The 26,653-nt window shown below is 30.6% G+C and overlaps 1 protein-coding gene and 1 long non-coding RNA gene across 6 annotated transcripts in view; one reads left to right on the forward strand and one right to left on the reverse strand.

Annotated features, from left to right (window-relative positions):
* The window catches only part of bru3 (CUGBP Elav-like family member bruno 3), a 251,690-nt gene that overhangs the window by 21,351 nt on the left and 203,686 nt on the right, over window positions 1–26,653 (forward strand). The gene's annotated exons all lie outside the window — the stretch shown is intronic.
* Window positions 3,132–5,023, reverse strand: LOC143190671 (uncharacterized). Its single transcript, XR_013004306.1, has 2 exons — window positions 3,562–5,023; window positions 3,132–3,481 (listed from the first exon to the last, which is right to left on the reverse strand). It is a non-coding gene; the product is annotated as an uncharacterized LOC143190671 (long non-coding RNA).

Consider the following 26,653-nt stretch of genomic DNA (forward strand, 5'->3'; position numbering starts at 1 on the left):
ATTACATAATTAATTTAATTATTATCCGTAAAAAAGTGACGTCGGTTATTAGAAAGTCAACACGTTTTATCATCATAAATCATTGAGTTAAGCACGCGAATATTATATTATTTTCTTGTTTTTTTTTAACGAGCTGAGCGCTTCTTGAATCCTCCTTTTTTGTTTCGATGTCTGAAACAGATTACAGTTTAAAGTGTCTCCTCTATTTTCGTATGTTTCCTTCTTTTTCCTCATTTTCCATCGCCGAACGACAATACACAAAGACGCTGACTGCCATCGTACCGACAACGACTGGACTAAAAATCCTCCACCAAACGAGATTGACCCAGATTTTAAATCCTTATTTCGACTTAGTTCTTAAGCCGGTCCTGTAACATCTCCCTGCCGCTCTTAATACCCTTAAAATGGAGGGGTCTGGCACCCCGTCAGTGGGTCGTGACTCACCAATGCCATATACACACTGTTACGTAATAATATTACAAGAGAAATGAATTCGTTTTGAAAGCTGCTCAATAAAGGCTTGGTACGAGTTACGATTTTATTATCAACTAGTGTTAATTTATCCCGAGACAATGATAGTGTTTTTGTTTGAATATATCTCTTTTGTTTTGATATTATTTTTAATATATATTTATTTATATTTATAGGTAAATGTTACACAACCGTAGCGGTATTTAAAAAGCCTAAAAAATGCCCAACGGGCTTATTTAAATAAAGGGTGTTTAATATGAGTCATAGGTTTAGTTCTCCAAGGGTTTATGTAATTATTTCTGTTTACTTTTATTATTATTATGATATATTATTGTATATTAAAAAATCAACAAACTGTATTTTTTTGTATTGTAAGGAGGGTCTTTAAAATGAGTCACAGGTAGTACTTAATTATTCCAGCAATATCATAGATTTCATAGCACACCGAGGGCTCGAAGCCGGCTTGGTTGGCGCAGTGGTAAAGATGACAGGAAGGTCCTCCTAGTGTTGCGGTATGTTTCTGATTGTTTAACATTTGTGATTGTCCTTAGGCAAAAGTTAAAAATCCGATGAAGAAAATCCAGAGGATCCCAGTCACGCCAGTAACCAGGCTGGGTAAGACCAGATGTCTTCTGGAATGATTTCTAAGTTGGTCACTAGCCAGTTGGTAGGTTTAATGATCCATACCGTGGCTCGGAGTCCACGTTAAACTGTAGGTCTAGTCTTATAATAACTCCGATATAATAACTAGTATTATTTTTATCCAATTTTATAAATTTATAAATATGTGCAGTTGAAGCTTGAGGCAGTTGATATAAGCTTTTAAGTATTAATATACGAGATTGGATCAAATATAAATGGTAATTTCGTAAAATAAACAAATACTATAGGCTAATAACTGGTATACACAAACTAAACTTTTAACATTTTTTAATAGTAGTCACCTCCGTGCTCTACACACTTTTATCGAGAATTTAAGAATTATTTAAAATTTTATTCTCAAATGTTTTTGTACCAATGAAAGTTAATGTCAAGGTACAAGTCTTATGTTAGACGAGTGGTGCTAAGCAGGTTTTTGTCGGTCCGGTAAACCAATTGACAAACGGTATTTTATTCTGAGTGTCGAAATAGATTACCGGCCCATCTAACCATAAATCAGCAATCGAAACAAGTAGTAGTCAGAAGGAGCATTTGCTAATGAATATAATGAATGATGTAGAATTTTCTTGTGAACAATTTCCCTACAGGATAGTAAGATGGAAAGTTCTCTGTCTGACATTTTTTAATTAAACACTGCAAATTACAGTTAAAAATGGTTTTATTCTTCTGTATAAATGCTTGCCTTGATTTCAACACTCTTGGTCATAAGTTTTCCTACGGTTTAGCATCAACATACCTTCCTGAAATATTCAAATTTGAGAATATATGGAAGTATGAGGGTGACAAATGAGGAGAATAGGGGAAAGGCTGAAAAAATTGTCCAGTTTTCCCAGCATTCATTTTCAGTAAAATGCACACTTTGAGTGTTTTTATAGTCGTGATAACAGATGGAGATATACAAATTCCTTCTCGTGTTAATTTTGGAGAGGAAATTATGGATACAGTTGTTTGATTATATGTATAGATATGTCTATTTTAAATAATTTTAAATTGACAAGTGGCAGTGTGAAAGAAGGAATGGAATCCCTTTCTTATTGATCCCAAACATGTTTCATATAATTTTAATATTTGGAAAGTAGCAATAGCATAATATTTATCCTTCAACCGTGTAAAAAGTTAGTCGTTGATGTATGTATCGAAGTTTTCTGGACAGAGAAGTGGAAAGAGACAATTTGAATTCTATTATATTCAAACAACAGCTTTATTTTGAATGATGTAAAATTGATTTTATCATTTTTATATATTTAATTTTAAAGTCTTATTATCTAGTTAATTACCACACCTTTAGGTATCCTTTAGTGAGGAATATTTTATAATTATTAATCGGTGAAACCTTAATAAAAGAAGCTTTAAAATTTAAAAGCCTTGAACCACCATCAAGGTACATCAAATCAAAAAATACGCAATGATTGCCAAGATAACATAAAAACAAAAATCATTATCAATCAAAATCTTGTTCTTTTACCCTATTACATTAATAAACGCTACTAAACAAATCAAAAAGCGATATATTTACATATAAGCATAAAATTGGCATTTTTTTCACAGTCGCGATTAGAACAGCCAAAGTAGAATTAAAAAATAAAGCTGCTAAATGCTGCTAATAAAAAATAAAACCATATATTTACATATAGGCATAAAATCGACGTTATTTTCAAAGTCAACTAGAAAAGCAAAATCAGAACGCGAAAAGCTTCAAACGTGTCGAATGAACTAGTTTCGAATGAAACCAGTCAAACCGAAAGTAGCAGCTATAAGTAGTAGAACAGTTAAACAGGTTCAGGAGGTAAATGAAAAAATAAAATAAATAAAATAACACATCTTCTTTAAAAAAGTATTGAATAAAACGAAATAATGAAAATATATTTAATATATGTCCAGCTATTCCATTTTTATTTAAACAGCATTTTACACATCATCATTATTTTTTATAAATAAATATACACAAATTTTATAAATAATAGATATAATGTTGAAATTATAAATAAGAAGGGAAATAAATATTGAAAATTCTTTGAAATGACACATTTGTATTAAATAAAATTATTGTATAAAATTAAATAATAAAAATAATTTCTGGCTTTCTATTTTTTATAAAAACATCATATTTCAATTAATTTTCATATTTGAACAATCAACAACAACTCCAAGAACCATATAAATAAACATTACCATAAAAAGAGGAAAATCATTTAGATCAAACGAAAACGAAAAGCCACCACTATATATGAAAGAAATGAAATTCGCCTAAAATATTTCCAAATATGATCGCCACTATTCTTGATCCACAAACCCCATTAATGAATTGACTACCTTGAGCTTTCGATTGACACATTGTACATTTACTAGCCTAAAATGAATGGATTATAGTACTTTTAAACTGAATGGAATACATAATTATTTTTACAAAACAATAATTTATTTACTTACACTCTTATATAATAATGCATTGTATCTTCCTTGTCATTAGATCATTAGGGTGTCGTTAATAGTTTTATATTCCGTTTATTTGATCGAGGTCTACTTTTGTTAGCAAATTTAATTATTTTTTTGCAAATTTTTTCTTCTCTGAATTTCACATTCTTCGATTTTCACTCTCAACAAATTCTAGCTACATCTTACCTATAAAATAAAATGTAAATCATTACTAAAATATATTATGTTTAAAATAAATGTCTAATTATTTTCAGTTACTACAATTTTTGTTACTATTCTTGATGGACAAACCTCATTAATAAATTGACTACTTCCAATATAACAAAAATCATTTTCTTCTCTGATCTTGTTATCATTAAATTTTGGCATATGTTGATACCTATTCGATGTGTTTGAAAATGGCGTGTTATAAGTTTTGCAGCTAACATTCCCACTATAAATAAAGTTGATGCTGTTTGGATTTTATAACTTTTAAAAATATAACCTTACATTCTACATTTACCCCCATTCTTCCATATTTTAAAATCAATGTATGTTGAACCACCAAGAATAACACAACAATTTAATTATTATTACTATAGAATTATTGATGTAACACAAGATCTAAAGGATATTTTAGATTTTTTTGTTGCTTTGACTTAGAAAAGGAAGACAATATGGTTTATTATTTTCTATGGTTTATCTTATGCAGGAGAGAAAAATTAGTCAACAGTCGATAGTTGTTGTCGGTCGATAGTTCCCAACGCTAATTTAACTCTTCATTTCCGAGTTTTTCTATATTATTGGCTTTGCACTAGAACTTCTGTAGACGAAGGAAGCAAATAAAAACTCAAGCATTTGAAAGTTATATTTCAGAGGATTTACAATTTTAAAATTTTTCCCAATTTTATTTGTTTAATCTGATGATATCTTCTATTATTGAAGCGACTTATTTTTACGCCCATTAATAAGAATATGTGGTGTCCTATTTTCTGGGATAGCAAAACATCTCACCACATAGATATATTGATATAAAATTGAATTACACGTTATGAATATTAATACGAGACCCATATCGGGTGTTTTCTATACGTAGACGGCAACGCGAAAACTCCCTTTATTCCAAACCGGATCCGCCGAAGATACTATTACGTTTGTCTGAATCTTATATATGCAAATAAAATAAGCGTATACATAATACGTACCTACCGTTCGGAAGTACAGAGTATTGGAATCAGATTGGAATAAGGCCCCTTTTTAATGTCGATATATCCAGCAACAATGCTAAAAGCATTTTCGATACAATAAAATTTTATATCTCGACGAAGTATGTGTGAAATTAATATCTCCTTTCCGAATGATGGAAAGGGGGTGTAATGCCGATTCGATTTCGAATAAATATCGAAATAAAAGCTTTCGCAGACTGTCAAACAGGTACGCTGTCATGGATGCGAGACGGATTTTTGTTTTGGACGGCGAAAATGTTTTATTCAAATATTCGTACGCGCGCTACACTTATCATTCCGAATGACACAATATAATACAACTCCGATGGCTTCTGTTTATGCACGCAACTGGCGAGTGCAATACCATTTGAAAATATAATTACCGAATCATTTGTTTTGTTTGTATGTTGGTTTTAAAATAATATAAAAGCGAAGCTACCACTATTTAGTTAAAATGTTAGATTCTTGCGTGTATTATAATCATGTTTCCACTTAATTTAGGTATTTATTCATCATAAGGTTATCCCATCTTTCTGATTATACCAGGTGTACCGGAAAATCATTACCGATATTTTCTAGCGATATTAATACTCTAGCGATTATACTGATATTATTTTATGTGTTTTATATCCCATTATTACCAATAAAATCGATAGTCTTGTTCAATTGGGGTGGGATTTACTGGAGGGCGATAATAAATTGCGGTTTATTAAGCAAGATTTTTTTTTCTTCTATGACATTATCTACTAATAGGTATAAGTAGGTCCTGTTAAATAGGCTAATGATCGGGCATTGTTAGTTCTCACATTCATATCTTATGACTGGCGATGTACCTCCGTTGTGTGATTAATGTGGACTATTAAAAACAGTCCGATATGTTTTACAATCATATGAGGCTCTAAGGTCTATTCGAATTAGACGTAATATACCTAGAAATCTGAAATCTCTTTTCACTCCAAATCACATCGATAAAATATTTCATTATTTACATGAAATTCATTTACAGTATTCTATGTAATTTCTTATCTTTTCCAAAAACCAAACTATTTTATATTTATAACCTTTATGTTATATCTTATCTACTGCTTTGGTTTCAATATATTAATATATTATGTATTACTAGCGACCCGCCCCGGGTTCGCACGGGTGCAATGCTGATACTAAATTAAATACACTACAGAAAAAATATGAACGTTGTATATAAAAACATAGCGGCCCGCTCCGACTTTACACGGGCATAAAATATATATGCCTATGTCACTCAATGAAAACATGATTAAAATCGATCCAGTATTTTTGGTTCATTCATTACTGCCCTTGGCCTGCACGCATTAAATTTGGAGTAAAACAATTCCTCTTCCCCTACACTTACTATGAAGATTTCCTGCTATCTTTGGAATATCTAAATTCATACAATTTTTATTACATTACACATTTTTAAAGGCAAATTTTAAATTTGTAATATCTCCGAAAATATTTGTTTAATTTACATGCTGTAAGGAACCATATTGATCTATATTAATTGCACACTGTATTTAAGGTACTTAATTCGATAAGGATTAATGCCGTATTGCTTAAAATAGCTTCGTAAATAAGCCATTTTCTCACGTAAAAAGTAAACAATAAAAATGGTTAATGTGGGTTATCCCTAAAAGATAAACATATACCATCGCGGACTTTTTTGTAGACCTTTTTATGGTGTACAATACTGTAGTACATTAATTTGATCTAACTCGTAGAACCCTACGTCATAGGCAGCGTTTTTGCTAATTGCTAAATAAGCCTAAAAAAATAGGTTAATTTACGACATCACGTTAGAAACCTCTAAAATTAGCAATGTTGCTTAGTATATTATGCATGTATTATACATATAAACCTTCCTCTTGAATCACTCTATCTATTGAAAACATCATAAACCGTATCAAAATCCGTTGCGTAGTTTTAAAGATTTAAGCGCACATAGAGATATAGGGACAGAAAAGGCGACTTTGTTTTATACTATGTAGTGATGAATTATAATTTTTTATAGTGATATTATTTTATATGTGTTGTCAAGTTAATTTCCAATCCATTTATGTATTTATTTTTATATAATATCTATTTATTGATATATTTTAAATGTATAATATTTATTTATGTTTTATCTCGTTTTATATATTGAATGATTATTGTTTTATTTATACAGTTTTTATTTGTATCGTGTATGTGTTTGATACATGTTTATTCTGTTTTGATTTTGTCAACTAGACATACTTAATAATATATATCACAGTGCTAATAAAGTAAATATACGTTTGAGTCACCAAATAACACAACAGTGTTGAAGTGACTATAATTTAAAAAAATACAAAAATAATAATATAATTTTGTGACATTTACACACTTGGTAGTAGCTAAAATAATATTGTAAATAGATAAATAAGTTTAGGTAGGTATTAAGCTAAATTGTGTATATATAGTACAATATAAAATACATGCAGTAGATAGGTTAAATAAGGTTTTGTTTATTTTTATTTAGTTATTACAACTATTATTATGTACATATTTTGTTTTAAAACGTTTTTTTGTGTTAAAAATCTAATTCGATAATTTTTTACTTTTAGTGAGTTCCTTATTTATTTTATTGAATTCGGTTCAATTTTTTTGTTAAAAATAGTTTACTTATATTGATTTTAAAATAAAATAAAAGTAATATTATCACTGTTTATTGAAATTAGATTAGTTTAGTTAGATTCTTGTATTATAATCATGATTCATCATCATCATTCATCATAACGTTACACCAGTTTTCTGACTATATGTACCGGATTATCATTTCCGATAGTTTCTAGCAATATTTGATGTAATATATTGATTTAAAGTACAATAAATGTAAAATTATCAGTGTTTAATTAAAATATTAGATTCCTGCGTGTATTATAATCAAGTTTGCACTTTATTTAGGCATTTATTGAAAAACATTCATAGAATAGATTAAGCAAAATATCTCTCATCTGTAACTTTATACCATTATTGATACCATTATTTACACCAGGTGTATCGGAACGTTTTTATCAATTTTTCTTTAAAAAAACAACATAATTTTCAAGAAAATGGAAAATACATTTATTCAAGGTATTGACCATTTAATTACATCTTGTATATCTTTAAAGCAATTGATGGATGCCATCACAAAAAAATGTTTGTCCTCTGAGCAAAATCACTCATCTAGCCATTTTCTAATTTCTTGGACATTCGCGAACTTCTGCTCTTCAAGCGCGTGTCCCATTGGTCCGAAAAGTTTATAGTCGGGCGGGCCAAGGTCTGAACAGTAGGACGGTTGTGATAGTATGTCCCATCCAATTGCTTAGCCAGTTTTGCTTTATCAGATGGCCCGTTATCATGCTGTAAAATCACTCTACCGTGTCTTATAGGTCATTCTGGGCCATTTTCGGTTAATAATTGGCTCGATTTGAACATTTGTTATCGGTAGCGATCACTATTAACACTTTCACTGGGTTTCAGTAGTTCCAAATATACTATACCACTCTGGCACAACTAAGCACAGACCATTGTCTTGTGACCAAAACGATTTGGCTTAGAAGTCGATCGGCTGGTTTCGCCAGGTGTTAATAATAATTTTTTGTGCTTAGGGTTTTCAAAATAAAACCTTATTTAATCGCCCGTCACTATTGGAATTCACAGACAATTTTTCGATTTTCCATTTGCCATCTTCCCATCTTTTGGATTATCCCCAATGCTCGTAATAGGTCGTTTATCGTTTCTTGGGCCACATTTAACGATTTTGCCAACTATTTTTGAGTTTAGGTTACTACCAGCAAATGATGACTTGTTTCTTATGATTAAATAAGAAAAGAAAATGCACGTTCTCAGGTATGAAACAAACACGTTCTTCCTGGAAATCTGAACTGGGTTCATATGACCTTTATCAGTCAATTCGTGTGATAAATATTTTCCTATTTTTTGGATATTTCAGAATGCATTTACATGTCAGGATACAGATGATTCATTAATTGCTAAGCTTTCCGCAGGTTCTTTAATAGTTTGATCTAGGTTTTCACCCAATAAGTCTTGAAACGTATTGTCTTTGAAATTTTTAGGTCGTCATATGTCAGACTTTCCAACCAAACTTAACAATTAGGTTATGTTGTTTTCTCGCAGATGTTTACATTTATATTTCGCATTTTCGCGATATTCGTAATACTATAGTTTAAATACAATTTTTGTATACTATTATTTTAATTTAAAAATAACCTCATTACATATTATTATGGGTAATAACGAGTAGAAATCCAAAAAAAATTATTAGTATGAATGGATTTGTTGCAAATATTCTTCTTACCTTTGAAAACGACCTCACTATGCAAAAATTACTGTTTATATAGCGAAAGTATGCAACTAATGAACCCAGTTACCACGTCTTTATGCAGTGTTTTTCGCAGTTTGATATGTTATTTTGTTGTATCCAAACGTGACACTCATAGAGCCTTCCCATAGCTCACAAATTACTCAAGATTTGTTATTCTGGCTCAACGTTTCTGCTGCGGTATGAGAAAGGTTTGCCTTTGCAAAAAAATAACCCACAAAATGTATTTAGTTTCATATATATATGAAAGAACCTGAATTATATTTATAGTAGCAAATACCTTACATTAATGTTACTAAATTGATCAGATTAAAGGTAAATAGGAATAGGTACAAAATTTTTGAAATACAAGATAAATTTGACAAGAAACAAAAATGGGAAGATTTATGAAGACGAACAGTTTAACTTAAGATTGGTCAGATAAGGTACCCTGGGTGATATCTAAGGAGAATATGATCTAGAATTTATTTTAGGTCCCATAACCCTTATATTGCATATAATTGACAATGTTAAAAAATCTGTAAATATAAAATTTGAACTCCACTATTATATATGTGTACTATTATTATTAAAATCTCATCACTATTATACTTTTTGTACTCCATATCTACACATTGCGTTTTTATACAGAAATAATCATTAACCACAATATATTGGAAATAACCTTGCCAATATCAAACAATGCAGTTTTTATGAAAGATACCACGTATCTATAGAGAACGAATGGCGGAGAAGAATCAGAAATTGATTGAATTTACCATATTTGGCCACTCCATAAAAAATTCAGTATTGTAGACCTCGCATCATAAATCGAATCAAATACCTGACCTGAATGTCTGAATTTATATCACCCAGCAAGATGCAGGTTAATGTATGCAAATATACATATATCTCATAGCTGGTAGTTAAAATGACAATGAAACTTTTAATTAATATATAATATTTACGGAATCCAAAATCTTTAATAGCATTAATGTCTTCCTCTGGCTGATATTCATTCATAAATAAGACATTTTGTGAATTTCACAGTTAATATTGATCTCAATAAAGTATAAATATGCTAATTAGTTAACGTTTTAACTTATTGGGTAACTTTGGAATTGATACTGCGTTTACATTCTCTAATAAATGAATATATTTCAATTTTAAATCACTTTTCTTGGCATAGTCTCTTACATTTTCTTAGCAAATGAATAATTGAAAAAAAGCGTTGTATACTTTGTACTTTGAACAATGCATACTAACGAAATATAGTTACAAAATAACAAGGTTTGTGTTTCAAGCATTTTTGATTGATTTTAATTCGTATTTCCTTTGATATATACCACATCTTACATTTTGATGATTTAATGTCCTCGAAGTTTGAGAGTTTCTTCGGTGATTACATTTTAAAATTACTTGAAAGAAGGTACCAAATCACAGAATACAATGGACAATATTTCTAAAGTTGAATCGGTTGTAACCCATTTTTATAGGAAATATTTCTGAGAAATCCGTAAAAAATAAATAATAACTTTCTGTCGTTATGGAAACAATTGAATGTAAATTATCCGAACATTCCATAGTGATGTAATATTCGAAACATTCGGATTGTTAAGATTGTTATTGATTTAAAATAGTAAGATCTAAACTCAATCATTAATTAATATCATCATTACTTAAAGCTGCTTTTCTTTCTTTTTCGACGGTAGCCTAAGTAAAACAAAGATGCACAAATTGTTTCTCTTGACTTTGAAAAGTGAGAGTGCGAAAAAGACGAAAGGTAATGGTTAGATTATTTGTGGAAGCATTAGTTTTAATTGTCTTAAGTACACAAGTAAAAGTTCTATATTATATATTATATTGTTACAGTCGTTATTGTTCTTACCTAAGAAATGAAACAAAATCATAGAAAGTAATGGACAGTATATATAGTCTATTCAAAGTTATTTTGTACATGGCCATCTAAATTTATTTATATTAACATTATAGTACATCTAATGCTTATATTATCGAAGGACCTGAAACTACAATTAAGAACAGAGGTACAATAGCTTGTACGCTAGAGTTGTTTTATTATATCTACAATGAACTGTTTTCCACACCACCCATGAGGTAGTGGACCTAGTATTATCACCCCTGGAGGCCTAATCCACCTAGTTAAGTTTAGTTCTTCGTTTAGCTTAGTTTCCTTCTATGGTGTGTTTACTTGTCAAGTCATCTTGGTATCAGTGTATTTTTATTTCTTCTGCTACCACATGTGTCAACCATTCTTGATAAAATTAATCATTGAATTCTGCATTTATCATATCTACAAAACACTTCATATCATATCATGCACACAAATATTTCATACCCTAAAATACTATTTTCTGAAATTATACTCTATTAATTAGGTGCATTCGTTTAGTAGTTTCCACCCTCATTACTTTGTCTCAGGAATTTTCAGCATTGCACAGCATTATCACGTATTCTGAAAGTTTCCTTTAGTCACTGTCACATTCCGAGTCATCGTCCAATTCAATCACTGAACTATTTATTTCCAACCTGTCTAAAACATATTCTCTATTCCATCATTTATCAATTTCTTCTTCTGTATGTCTTATCGAGTTCATCCGAACAGAATGTGTTATAGTCGACAATGCTTCCCTCCACATATCCATACAGCTCTTGATGGAATATTCTTCTCGACTAGCGTGTCTATTGTTATAATTCTTTGCTACCCACCATCTCGACTCGATTGAATTGAATATACAGTGATAGGGAGGAGGGCATATTACTATGTTACCATATTGTTCAGCCATCTGATCTACTATATATCTTTTTTCGCGCTTATTTCTAAATAAAGTAAATTGCAAAAAACTCATTGAAAAATTTCATTTATATTTACCTAATAACAACTTGAAATAGTTCAGTTTGGAAGTTCCATTAGACCTCTTCAAGGATTATCTTTACACCACTTAAATCCCATGCTCAGTAAAAGTGTATGAAGCAATATCTTACGTCCGTCAAAAAACTGCATATCCCTAACTCTTTTATGTATACTTGCCAGACTAACAATTTTCTCTGATATAATTTCATTGAATTATGTTTATATCGATAAAATAGTATGTGTACTCACTGTTTTTATACATTTCGTATATTTGAACTCGAATGGAGCCAATATCAAGATGGTCACTTCGTATGTAGACGGGTTTTCTTGCAGCAACTTATAATATTTAATATCATCAATATTTACCTCTCTAACGGAATTTATGGGCAAAAGAGGCCTCCACATCTCGTTCTTTTTCGATATAACTTATTAAGACGCAATCAGTTTATGACCCTGACCATGCATTGTTTTCGGCATTTTCAAACAAAGTATGTGTGTTTTTATATAAAACAAATTTTCTGAAAGATCTGTGAAAACTATTTAATAACATTATTTAAGCTCTAACAGTGGTTCATACTTTAATTGGCATAAAATTTATGACAAACCATCATTTAAACCAACTATACTCCTTGAATATCAAATACGACACCGAATACAACATAAATATATAGCATTGGAGCCGTTTATTTTAATTTCACCAAATCGCCATCAAAACCTCACCGTCTCACCGGCACCCGGTATTTTCCTCGCCATTATTCGCCAAATCTCCGCAATTAGAAATAAAGCTGAGAGACGTTTTAATAACCGGGGTCAAAATTTGGCCAAAAAAAAACTCCATTTAAAATAATCCCGAAAATTAAGATATTTTCGTAAACCAAAAGGGCGGCATTTTAAAAGGTCTTTAATATTCATTTTGACGACGTGTTAATTCCCAGGCGCCGCACTCAGAATTTTTAAGGAATTTATAAAATATGGTTTTAGTGTAACAGTCGATGGCACATTTTTTAACGACACGGCGATGAACGCACACCGATGAATAAAACATATCGATTGGTTTTCGAACGGGATAAAAAACGGAGCATAGGCTCTGAATTTTTATTCACATTAAATAATGATTCGGCTCGTGTTGGTTAATTATATAATAGCGATTTTAAGTTATTATCCTTGATACTTACATATTAAAACAAATGTTAGGGAATCGTAATGTTATTAGACCTGTTGCCTCAAAACATTTAATGTTAAAATCTATATTCCTTGCGACTTCGATCCAGTTGGGATTAAGACCATTGAGCATCATCAATATTTTCCCCGCTCTGTTTAATATAATTATATATTATATCAGGCACATTTCCAGTCGCATCTTACAATTCATGGAAGCAGATCCTTCATTGACTGTTACCGAAAGTGGGAAACAGTTAATATTGCTCATTGCATAATCATTATTAGAAATGCAGTGATTACCGGGTATATAGACGAAAGCAGTGCGAACTTTCATTATGCTTTTTTTCGGTAGCAGCTGAAACAATATTTTCTAGCCAGCAAGTGACATCAACGGTCTCACCACACTTTAATGGTTTTATTATCATTCACAATTCGTCCATTCTTGATACGTCAACAAATAGGTTCTCTATGTCAATTACTGATAGAGATGCTAAAGGAAGTCCCTCCATCGTACGTTTCTATTTCTAGCTTTAGTTTTTGTCTGACATCGCTTCTTTAACTCTAACTATTCTACGATCTCTAGACCTATGTTGAATATCCAATATTGTGTTTTATATCAAACTGGTAGACAAACTTTAGTGACAAATTCAACAACTGTTTATCTGTAGGTATTCTAGTACGTGAAATATATTAATTGTTTCGTTTTAACACTACTTCTGGCTGCGGTTTAGCTTCAACAATAATCTCCTCATCCGAAGTGCTATTTAATTAACATACGAACAAATTTCAAAACAAATGAATACAGCAAAAGTAATTTTATTAATATCACTGCAAGTGCATGTTTCATAAAATCTATTAACAGGGTATTATGAATGTATAAAAAAAAGCCAAGCAAAATATGCTCGTTGAGATAACAAGAATATTCTAATTAGAATGGTTAGACAACGGATAGTTTCATCGATCGATATATATGTAAATACACTTAAAGCTCTAATAAACACGCTGGTCCATTATTGATCAACAACGGCCTATTATCAGTTTTGTAATTACACTGTTGATATAACTCGTTATCAGTAAAAGCAACGTTTTATCAATAGCACATCCGATATTGCATAAATATATTTATATTTACGTGATATATTTTGTTAAATTACGTCAAATATTATTTAAGATGTATTACAATTTTGTTTGTTGATTATTTCAAATATGATGTCATAATGACAACTAAAATAAAAACGTTTAGTGTTTCTGAGGATTAACATATTTTTAAATGACACATTTTTTATTAAAGATATTGTTAATAAAGACCGGATACTTTACAACCGAAGTGTAATTTGCTACAGAATAGGTAGTATGGAATTTATTTAGGTTTGCTAGTTTCCTCATAATAAGCAACAGCTTCATAATATTTATATTTTAATTATCCAATTTATTATATTATACACTATTAATAATTTAGTTTAAAATAAAAAACCCATAAATGTATCCATTTTAAACTGAACTAATTTTAAATTCTAAAAAAATAAATAAATAATGTTTAATAAATATATTCCAACAATTAGTATGGAAATATATTAAATCCCAAATATTTCGTCGAAATTCCGATGAGCTTTCGTCATTTTTTGCCACCCATATCGAGTTTTAATGGCGGATAGGAAGTGATGCAATGCAGTCGTGATTAACGGGCCTTTAAAATATTTTTTCTATCTAATTTCGATACTATTCGTTGAATATTTCATGCCCACAGCCAATATAACATGTACAAAAACAATGCGTAGCAATATGCGATGGCGTGAGAGGAAGGGTTTCAATTTAATTAATTAATTTCGAACCAATCCCTTTAATAGATACTGGAAATGGAATACTTTCAATGAAATTTACATAAGGATGAATATTGTTTTTTTTTCGTGTCTATAATACGAACAAACAACCCCTGATGATTCGTCAAATGGACACAAAACTAGCTTGCAAGATCATAAATCAATAAAATACTCTTTTATAATTTAATATATTTTATTCATGATAGTCATCCACTATCAGTTATCGGGGATATCAAATTACATTAAGCCGGTTTGGTGGCGCAGTGGTAAAAGCGATAGGACGGTTCTTCTACTGTTGCGATAACCGCGGGTTGGAGTCTTACTGGGGCATGATCGTAAATGTATGTTTGTGATGGTTTAAAAATTTGTGATTGTCCTAGGCAAGAGTGTAAAATCCGATAAGGAAAATGATCCCAATCACGCCAGTAACGGATGTCTTGTGGGATGATTTCTTAAGTTGGTCACTCGCCAGTCGGTAGGTTTAATGCTGAGTACCGTGGTTCGGAGCCTACGTTAAACTACAGTTTCAGTCCAGATAAACCTCTAGTTGCTAAAAGGAGAAATATATTGTTTTTTTAAATACGTTAAATTATCTCTATAATGTTATGGATTTTAACCATTTTAGGAATATTCAACAATATGAAACAGCTATAAAATCATATCAAATTATGTTAACATCTTTCATGTTATTTTATCTATATTAAATTTAATTATTACTAATTTGATTTAATCATATTTAAAATAAACCATGCCTTTTATGATTTATTTTTAAATTTAACTTTTGATGTACATTTAAAATTTTATTTCAAGTTTATTATATTTTTATATTATATTATATATCAATGAACAACGATATCACGATGGATACGTCCAGAACAGCTCAAAATATTACCAAAATAATTATATTTAAGATGATTTTATCATTTCTAAGTGCCTAAACAAATATCATCAATTGGTTTCCAACATGGCAAGGTCACACTTGTCTTTCATGTGCAGATTTTAGAAGTTTATCCTTTTTTTATTCTCCTAATAAAGTTCGTAACGTTATCCGTTAAATATTTACTAGTTATTTATAGAACAGCATGATCATATTTGTCTAAACTACAAATTACTATTCACCCGCGTTAATCTAAAGCGTGCTTCATGTTTCTGCAACACTCGGTATATATAAAATAATTTTCAATTCATATATCTAAACGTTAAACATCTACGTCTTCAAACAAATACTATTTTCCCATTTTTGTTTCGATTTACGCTTATTCATTATACGGAAACTAAATTAATTAAATTGACCACCTAATTTACGATATTACAGGGTCCGTTGGGAATGTAGCAGGCGACTCAAATAGTTCACCACGGCCTTCTAAATAGCCATAATGATAAAGTCATGTTTGGCTAAGAAGCCATGATTATGTATTTGTTCATAATTTTGTTTACGATATTTTTTTTTCACATATTACCCGCCTACTCAATTTGTTGTTGGACTTCACGACATTCTGATTATTAATTAAGATTTGCTCAGTGTTCGGTCCTGGAAATATATTTCTAAAAAATAAAATTCACGTTACATTTTCTTTCAATTGCTTATTACATTGTTACTATTTGTTGCTGACTAACCTATGTTTACCATTCGTATTTGTTTTTACAATAGCTATCTAGATATATATCAAGGCTCCTCCATTGTTCCTAACATAGTCTCTATTGTAATGATATTTATGTATTAACCCTACTAGTTTTCCTTTAATGCACCTCACTACACTACACTACATAAGATCAAATTGGTTATTTCTTTTAAATGTTATATTCTTGTGTTACCCAAAAGTCTTATGTCTCCTTGTGATTTTCTTGATTTCCTGACTAAGAGTTGGTATTTGAAGGTATCGGTGTAAGTAATCAGTTCCACAGCCTCTAGACGCACTTACTATGCTTCATAGGATTTTGTTTTGGAAAACGTGTACTATATTAACATTGGTTCTTGCAGTCCATATAGGTTTTAATACTTGCTTGAAAAATAGTAATTTTATGTACTGATAATTGTGATATATTTCCATTTAACTAATACATTTTTCTATATTTTTACTCTAGTCCTTTCCTTTTCTTTTCAACATGTTTCTTCTAGAAAAGTTATGTATCAATGGTAATTCGCTAAGGAAACTTTTAGTCAAATATACGAAAAAAAAACTGATACAGTAAAAATAATTTTGATTATTTAATATTTATATCAACTATACATTAATAAATATATGAAGCATGAAATACATAATTTGCTAGACAGCTAATTAATCATTATACAAGTAATTGAACCATTACATCGTTATTCGACATATTCCCGCCCTTAAAATTCTCCCATAAATGTAACGATTCGAATATTTATTCTAGCACGAAATTTTGTTACTAATAAATATAATTAAACAAATTTCACATTAATTAAATTCGCCCGATGAAAAGAACCGAAAATTGCTTTACTATGTGTATATAATTGTAGGCTTTATTTGCGAGGGAATTTAAATAAATTATTACCGATATAATTATGATTTTATAACTGGCAACAACAATCAAGGAAATAACAAAACAACGGCATAATTCGATCCAGAAATTTTATTACGTTATAAATTATGTGTCTGCAAAATTTTAAATGAAATATTATTTATATATAATTTATTTGAAATGTTACCGACCAATAATCAGTCAGGCTAATAAATATCATTCATAGTTGGTTTACAAAAATTTAATGTCAATGAATCTTCGAGAGCGTTCGGTAATAACTGAAACTAAAGTTACCGCAACATTCAGGAAGCCTTAGCCTTCGGTTAGAAATATTAATGATGACAATTATAGTCTGAATATCCGATTGCCATGATTCTAAATATAAATTATTTAGATACATTATTTAGAACATTCAGGTTCAAGATAATAAATCGGGAATGTGTATGAATATGCTTGATCGTTTCATAAGAAACGTAACGAATATTACATATATAGGGAATAAAAAATATCAATATTTTCTTGCAACAACAATTAATATTAATTAGAGCAAATCATATATTTTGCTCAACTCTGGCTGATACAAAAGAAGCTCTAAAACATGCATTAAAACTACAAACAGCAATGAACAACAAACAAGAGTCTTACATTTATAATGTCTTATAAAACGAGTAGCATTCAATAAGGTAAAAAAGAACAAAACAAAATATTTACTCCATATTAACAGAGAAAGTATGAAATGTTAACAACTTGTAATAACTCATACGCATATGTCTTTCTCTTTATTTTCCTTTCTTCTGTCTAACCATTTTTGTACCCGTTGTTCCATTAACCATATGCTTCACCAGAAACAATTAAGTAAAACCCAACAGGTGTTTTGTTCCTCACACAAACAACTTTAACAAGAACACAAATTATGCTTATCACAACCAATAGGCATTAGTAGTCCTGGTAACGCTATCGCCTTATCTATATTTTATCTAGATCTCTTTTGTAGACTCGAAAAGTAATTGTAGTTCAGTCACAGCATTTAAATGTACGACATCATTTGGAATATTAATCAATTATATTATAAAATAAACATATCTCTCCAAAGAGATTGTTATGTTAACACAAGAACTAATGAATAAACCTCTCGTTTTACTCTTTGTTATACTAAATATTTTCGGCTCCTCCATAATTTAAACGTTAGGATGATATTTTATGAGCCCATATTTGCTATTCATGAATATATTATATAAAAAGTATTCGGAATGTAATTTTTTCGTATATGGACAGAGAACTTTGGGCTATTATGGCGTAAGAATGCGGCTAGTTGGATATCGGAACCCGATGATCCGGGTCTTCTTTCCGTACACAAAATTCCACAAACAGGCGATAAATTAACCTTAAAAGAGTTTCAACCCCCCTGTTAAAACCCGCCCCGCATATTATCAACGTCCCCTCAATCGTTTCGTATACGTTGACCCCGAAATAGATATTGCCAGTAGACGATACGTTGAACTTTCAGCGGCGAGATAAAAGTGGAGTTTCCTTTTGACAAGATATAGTTTCCGGCTGACCTATTTAAGACAGAGCCGCTGCTCAAAATTCCCCGGAACGGAGACGGAAAGAGCCGATGGAAAGAGAAAGGAAAATTCTGTGTATCTGACCCAGTGTGTTAACCCTTGTACAGCGTAAGATAACTTTCGGCCATTAGCCGGAGCTGAACTGCGATTCATGAATTCGAGGCGGGTGGAAGATGACCATTCTGGCAATCCAATTCGCGAGATAAAAACTTTTGGGGTACAAGTTTTGTTGGTGTTGGGGAGAGACGCGGGGGCTCGATTCTCCAGCTTTATTACCATGGAAAATAATAAAACATGTAAAGGTTTAGATTTATTTGCGGGCGGAAGATTTCATCAAAAGGTTGTAAATTTAACAGCGATAAAGTGAGAAGATCGCACTGTTTAAATCACCTAGGACGATAAAAAATGGCCGGGCTTTATTGGGCATCAAAAGTTCTCTCCGTTGTAATTCAGATAAAACAAACGCGCTGACAATGTTTCAATTTTTAATCAGCATTTAAATTTACATTCGCAAAGATAAAACAGTGATATTTCTATATTTATGCTTAATAAATTAAATATAAAAATTAGCGTTGAGAAGTATCGACTGAAAACAGTTGAAACAGTCGACAGTCGCAAAACAATCGAAGCAGTCGATAGTAAAAAAATTAGCGACGGTTTGACTGTTTCTTTTTTCAATTCGTGATATCAGACGAAGATGTACGAACTCTTTCTTGTATAAATTGTGAGAGTGGAAAGGACGGAGATAATTGCTTGAAGGAGTTATTTTTATATGTGCTTATATTTTCCAACGGTAGTATAAGCGAGACAGAGATGTATATATTCATTCACGTACTAACTTGATATACTGAAGTAGTATAATGATATGATAATACTGAAGTAGTATTACATTTATATCTGAATGTTCTGCAGATCTGTAAAGAGGAGTGGAATTTTTCTATGGAATGGAATAATACCCCACAAATGTTTTATCGTATTTTAATGTATTAATTGCTGTTTTTAAATAATATACTATAATAAATATAGGCAATACAATAAAACTTAAGCAAAACCTAAAAACTAAAGATATACAATAACCTTAAACACTAAATAAAAATTATATATACCTAATCATAGAAAAAAACTAATCCATGACATAATTAAAAATGATCGCACAATAACTATTAGAGCTTTTTTAATTAAAGTAAATACTTTATTTATTATTGAACGGAAATATTTTTTAACAAAATCGAGAGAGTAATCAAAATATTACCTATAATTGCCTATAATTGCCAGTCAAAATATTTTACTATTTATCATTCACAATTTTAATCTTTTTACCCTATTACATTAACAATCTTGAAAAATATCGTTCCAAAATGCTTTTATATTAATACACAATGTATTGTTATTTACAAGCAAATTACCAAAAAAGTAAGAAAGCTATATATATTACATATAAATCTATCTAAGCATAAATTGGGGAACATTTTTGTCAAGGTTGCAGCTAGGACGACAGAGCCTGAACGTAAAAAATCAGTCGAATGAAACTGGTAGAACCAAAAATAGTAGCTAAAAGTACACGACTGAAACAGTCGATAGTAAATAGTAACAAAATCAGTCGGACCGAATATAACGACTGTCGTTTTCAGTCAGTAGTTCCCAACGCTAATGAAAATATTTTTATGAAAATGCTTGAGAGGTATTTCAAAATTGTTAGGAAATGTATTCTCAGTTTAAAATATTGTAAATAAAAATAATGCTATATCCTCTATCCCTCAATAGTCATACTCACTTTTTATAGACCATACCCAGTACTTATATTTTTGGTAAAACATCTAGATGTAAATATTGCAAAATAAGTCCAAATAAACAAATAAGTTGTAAGATATTTGTATAAAGTAATTCGAATTACGACGCTACGAATTACGAGCTTTCTTGTTTTTTTTTCTTCAGCATAATACGCTTCCTCACATCGCGTTGATTATTAAAAGTTAACATATATATACAGATTTGCGGGGAATTGCTTTAAAAGAAAGATATTTTATCTTAAATGTTTTGACGGTTTTTCGTCAAATAGTATCTAATTTATTATTTTACAAAAAAATATTAATAGAGGCCACCTATTAAGAGAGTCGACTAACAGAATCTGAGATAAATGTCAATAATATGGGTCGATTAGGCTCTCTAATAAATTTTTCTGTGATTATTGAAACTATACGAACTGGCAAAGGATATCATCAGGCATATTTTGTATAAGTAGCTTTCAAGTGAAAAAAAAATCCAAAAAGTATGCCTATTAAAAGAGATTTTAAATATCGTTGAAAATTAGGAAACATCCACGCTTTGAACCAAAGCCCCAATCCGTGGATTCCTGGCACAAGTTCAGGGCGTAAGACTACCAAAGGGTAACTGAACTTGCTTCCACCAAAGGCGCATGGTAGTAGCTGAGTCGTAATTCTATTTGGGCAAAAACAATAAAATACTAAACAGTGAAAAACTCGTTTGTTCACATTTACATAAAATTAATTCATACTAAATACTGAACCCTGTCAGTGAGGCTTTAACATGAAGTTGGCTGAAGGATAAAATGTACCCGTTGTTAATACAGAGTAAAACCATTATTGCAAATACTTTAAAATTAAAGTAGGCCTTATATTTATTAGATTATAGTGATTAAAAGCAAATATTTATTGAAATACTACCTAGAATATTTAAATATTTTCAAGTTAGAAATATCGTCACAAGATTTCCGAATTTCAGCGATGATCTCGAACGTTTTTTCCTCAATCCTGTTGTATGTCTCATTACTATCAACGAGTAGCAAATAAAAGGGGTTGACTTGGTATCAAACTCCAATATTAGCTTTTGAAATTGAGTTATTAATAAAACCAACAAGTAAATGAAAATTTGGCCCTAAAACAAGATATTTCGACCCAGAGAGCACTTATTTTATTACTTCCATTAATTTCGTAAAACTTTGGGTAAATTTATTCCAATATTCAATACCGAAATATCTTTTGAGATCGCTGGCCCGAGTTGCCTGCTTTTAACTTCTTAATTAACAAGTTTTTACCTAGTTTTTAGGTTTCGAGTTTCAGAGCTTAATAAACTTAATATTAAATTGGGTAATCTCTACTGGGAGAATTCGGTTTCAATGTTATCCTAGATTATAATAATTATATTTCAAATTATTGATTATCCAACTTTCATTTACTGTCGAACTTCTAAGGATAACTTCCAATGTTTGCATTTGTATTGAATTACTTGTTTAGTACATTTTAGCAATAGTTGTTTAAAGGTATGAAGAGGCTACTTGAAATTGAAGTATTTAAGTAGGCTATGACGTCTTAATCATATAGCTTCAGCATCATATCGAAAGCTGATAAATAACTAGAATTTGTAGAGAAGATTACAGAATAGCTATCGAGAAGTATTTCCTAGAAATATGAATATATAGTCTATGCAATAAAACACCCGATACACGCTATCAATTTTTGAAGTTACTACGACGCAATTATTATTACTAACGTGTTACTAACACATGTCTTTTTGTCAAATGGTATATATTTCAAGACTAGTATATCTGAATATACTCCCATCCATTTTCAATTCCATGGAGATCCGTTATTTTTCTAAACTAATTTTAACAAAATTATGACCATAGGTAGTCGCCAAAATCTGAAAAACAAAAATAGTAACTTTGTCTCATTATATATTAAATGAATATATATATATATATATATATATATATATATATATATATATATATATATATATATATATATATATATATATATATATATATATATATATATATATATATATATATAACCACTTAATAAAGATAAAAGACTTAATAAAATCATAAATAATGTCTTAATTCTTAAATATAGCTTCAGCAAATGTGGGTTATTTATCTCGAACCATCTGTGTTAGCTAAATCTGAATTAATTTAATCAGTTAGTAACTACATGTAGTCATAGGTTATCCTAATTGTCATTTATATCTCCTATATGTTTATATCCCTATTAGTACATTTCCCAAATTTGCCTTACCAAAATTTCTACAACAATGATGATTACATATTTTTATAGCACCAAAAAGAGCCATTCTTCATGGTAATAATTAAAGCTAAAAACTAATAAGGAAAGTGCTAAAGTGATAGTAAATAATATATAATATTACCATTAAACTAATTATATTCGGGAATAGTATTTCGTCATGCATCCCACAGGAATATTACTGCACTAATTAGGGACCAAACTTCCAAACTGTTAACTACATCAGTTGCCTATAAACCATATTTTCTGTACGGTCCAATTACGAGTTACATCCAAACGTCTAATTTAGCCTCGATGACGGGAAATTAAAGTCAACCCCCATTATGCGTGGAATCTGCATAGTTGATGGCTGACTTTTGATAAAATCGTATATGGACATCATAATGGCGACACCGTGCTCGGAGTTCTTTCGCTTTTAATTAATTAGCGGGTAGGGGATTGCTAAAATTAACAGTAAACTGAAAATAACTGTTATATGTGCGTTGCACGCGACTGCGTCCTGTATTATGATGTCCAGGGAATCCTAATTAGGGTTATTAATTTGTTTAAACGGTCTTGCAGGAGTATCCCTGCCATCAATTGACATTGTAGTTGTAGCAAAATAATATACTTTTCTCGCATTGTAAACGGAAAAAATTACATTTATATTTAAACGATGGTAGCAGCGCTCAACAGCATCAGCTTTGGTGACTCCAGATTACAATAGTGTACGGATAAAGAACTGAGCTGCTGCAATCCGTATTTGGTGACTCTAGTGTGGAAGCTTTCTTTAAAATTTTAGTAAACTAGGTTAATTCACAGCAACTACAATCCGACTTTGGTGGCCTTGCACCTTGAACTGTGATGCATGTGGCAGGAATCCACGGATTAGAGGTGTCTTTCAAAGCTTGAAAATGTCCTACTTGGAACAGTTTATGGCTAGCGGTCGTTGAGCACCTTCAATCCACTTTTTGTGACCTTACAGTTTCAACTGCGATACTTTTGCCCAAGCTCTACTTAACTACACCAAGAAACTCTTCTCGTGACTACGAAACGATTGTCAATCCAATATTAACCCGTCTTCTTTTCTGGATAATTAATTCGTTTTCGGATAACTAAATGAATTCAAAAGAAAACAGCCTTATGATCTGCTCGGTAATCACAGAAACTATTAATTTACTTTGAAAACTGATGTATTCAAGAAAAGAGGAGGCGACTAGCTGAACGGCGCTATTAAGCGACACTGAGAGTAAGAATAGACCAATATCCGTCTCACTCCTTCAGCACGTAGGTAGTTAGAAAAACAAATGGACGAATATTCTGGACCATATTACATAACGTATATGGATTGCTTTTTGACGTACCCTCGTAGTAACACAAAGTGACGTTAGCAATAACCATTAAATTCAAGTAAAATCAATAAAGTATGCAGACATATGTTAAAAGTTATCCATGTAATGCACGCCAACATATACATTTTAAAATACTACCCAGAAAAAAATCAATTTTCTTTCCCGTTACACAGTTCGACCGAAAATACTCGAATAATTAAACTGTCATTAATCATCAATTACAAATTTCACTGAGCATAAACAATTATGCGAATTTTCGCGAAAATTGCGTTACGTGGCTAATAAAACCGATGCTCGCCATTTTACATTTCGACAACATAATTAATAGGAAGCTTTAATTACAAAAACTTTGTTTGAGATAAATTATAAGCCGTAAATTCTGCAAAATAATCATAGGGCCATATAAACGCCTTTTTTCCGCCGCCCGTAAATTATTCTTTGTCATTTTTATAAACTGATGCGCGTACAAAAAATAGTAAATAAAAATGATTTAGCTGAACGTTTATGTTGAGGACGAGCAGCCAGGCATTTTGTTCCATTTCGTATTGGCCAATTAACGTTAAAAAATATTTACTAATAAATATCATGTCGCATGAAGTCGTTGATATATAATATACTAATAATAGATCTTTAATATCTGATTCAATGATGTATAACAAGTAAATTCAATCATACAAATTTATGTTGGAACGTCGTGATGTTGTCGCATTAACTTTGACTTTGACGTTATTTTGGCTTTCGAAAGTAAGCAATTCTAATATAAATAAAACAATGGAACAAAAATAAAGTTATCAAGCATATTATTTTAGTAGTATAATACATATAATGTATATATTGTTGAAGGACTTAAATTACAGTTAATCATACAACCATAATATTATATTAAGGTTGTTTTATTATATTTACATTAAACTATTCTCCACACCACCTATGAAGTGAAGTTCTAGGCGCATTTTTTATATGGTGGTATCCTTTAGAAGTCTAATCAACCTAATTAATAATTTTATATCCACGTGATATATTTTACTTTTATTAGAGGACATATTTATTTTCTTAATTTTAGATCTTGTTTCCGTCGTTGCTGCTTTTCTATATCACTTTTCCATGCCAAGTCATTTTGATATGAACATATGTCCCCTTATTCTCATCTGTTACTACGACCATACATTTTTCTTGCAATATACTACCGATTTCTTCACTCGTACGATCTGTAAAAGAGTTAATATTCATTCTCCACACATATATTCCAACAAAATGCTCATATATATTCTGACCAATTACGCACTAATCTTACACATAATTTGATTTTTATATACACATATTTAGTTGTCTGCTTACTCTATTTTAGTAATTGTCGGCATAAACCTACATCAGGAAAGTTTAATTTAATCACTGACACTTTTAATGTCAGAATCATTGTTCAAGTCAATCCACCAATTGTGTCTTATTCTCCGTGTCTGATTGATTTCATTCAATCCAAAGGTATTATTCTAAATGAAGCTTCCTTCCCCATGACCAACCCGTCCTTCATTGTATATTTCTCTCAACCAGCATATCCTTTATAATAATTATTTGTCACCCCTTATCAACTGGATATGATTAAATGAACAATGATATAGAGCAAGGCGTAAAACTCTAAAAGTGACTATATTTTTAAATAGTTGTCCTTCAAAGAACTGCATATTCCTGAGTTTTGGATCCTGGCCTGTTTTCCTGAGAAGACAGGTCTTCTTGTTAACTTCCCAGATTAACAATATTGCCTGAAATAATTGTATTAAATTATGATTATACTAAGAACACAATATAAAAAAGCTATTCACTTTTATATACATTTCAAGGTTATCCGTGCAATATTTAGTGTCCATACATTTGCATTTAGTGCAGTTGCAACACGCTAAAAATTATTTTAAACACCCAATAACTTAATATTTAACAGTAGCAATACTTAAAGCATTTTACGAGCCTCATTTCTCGCTCCAGTTCGAAGTAAATGATTAGAAACGCAATCACTTTCTGACTCTGACCATTTATTTGCTATGGTATTTTTAATCAGAATAATCAAAAACATTAAGCAGTGATTTGAAATGTATCAACACAAGCAAAGCGCTAAAACAACATTTTTCAATTCAAAACATCCATCACTAATCCTTTTAGCACTCTTTGTATGCCTTATTAACTACTATAAAATGAAATGGAAAACTACTAATCTTAAAGCGAATTTACAAACTGCACTATACTTAGTAATAAATTTGACGGC

This window comes from Rhynchophorus ferrugineus, unplaced genomic scaffold (assembly GCF_030347505.1).
Source record: "Rhynchophorus ferrugineus isolate W39M unplaced genomic scaffold, kcgeb_rfMv2 rfM2, whole genome shotgun sequence".
NCBI classification, from domain to species: Eukaryota; Metazoa; Arthropoda; class Insecta; order Coleoptera; family Curculionidae; genus Rhynchophorus; species Rhynchophorus ferrugineus.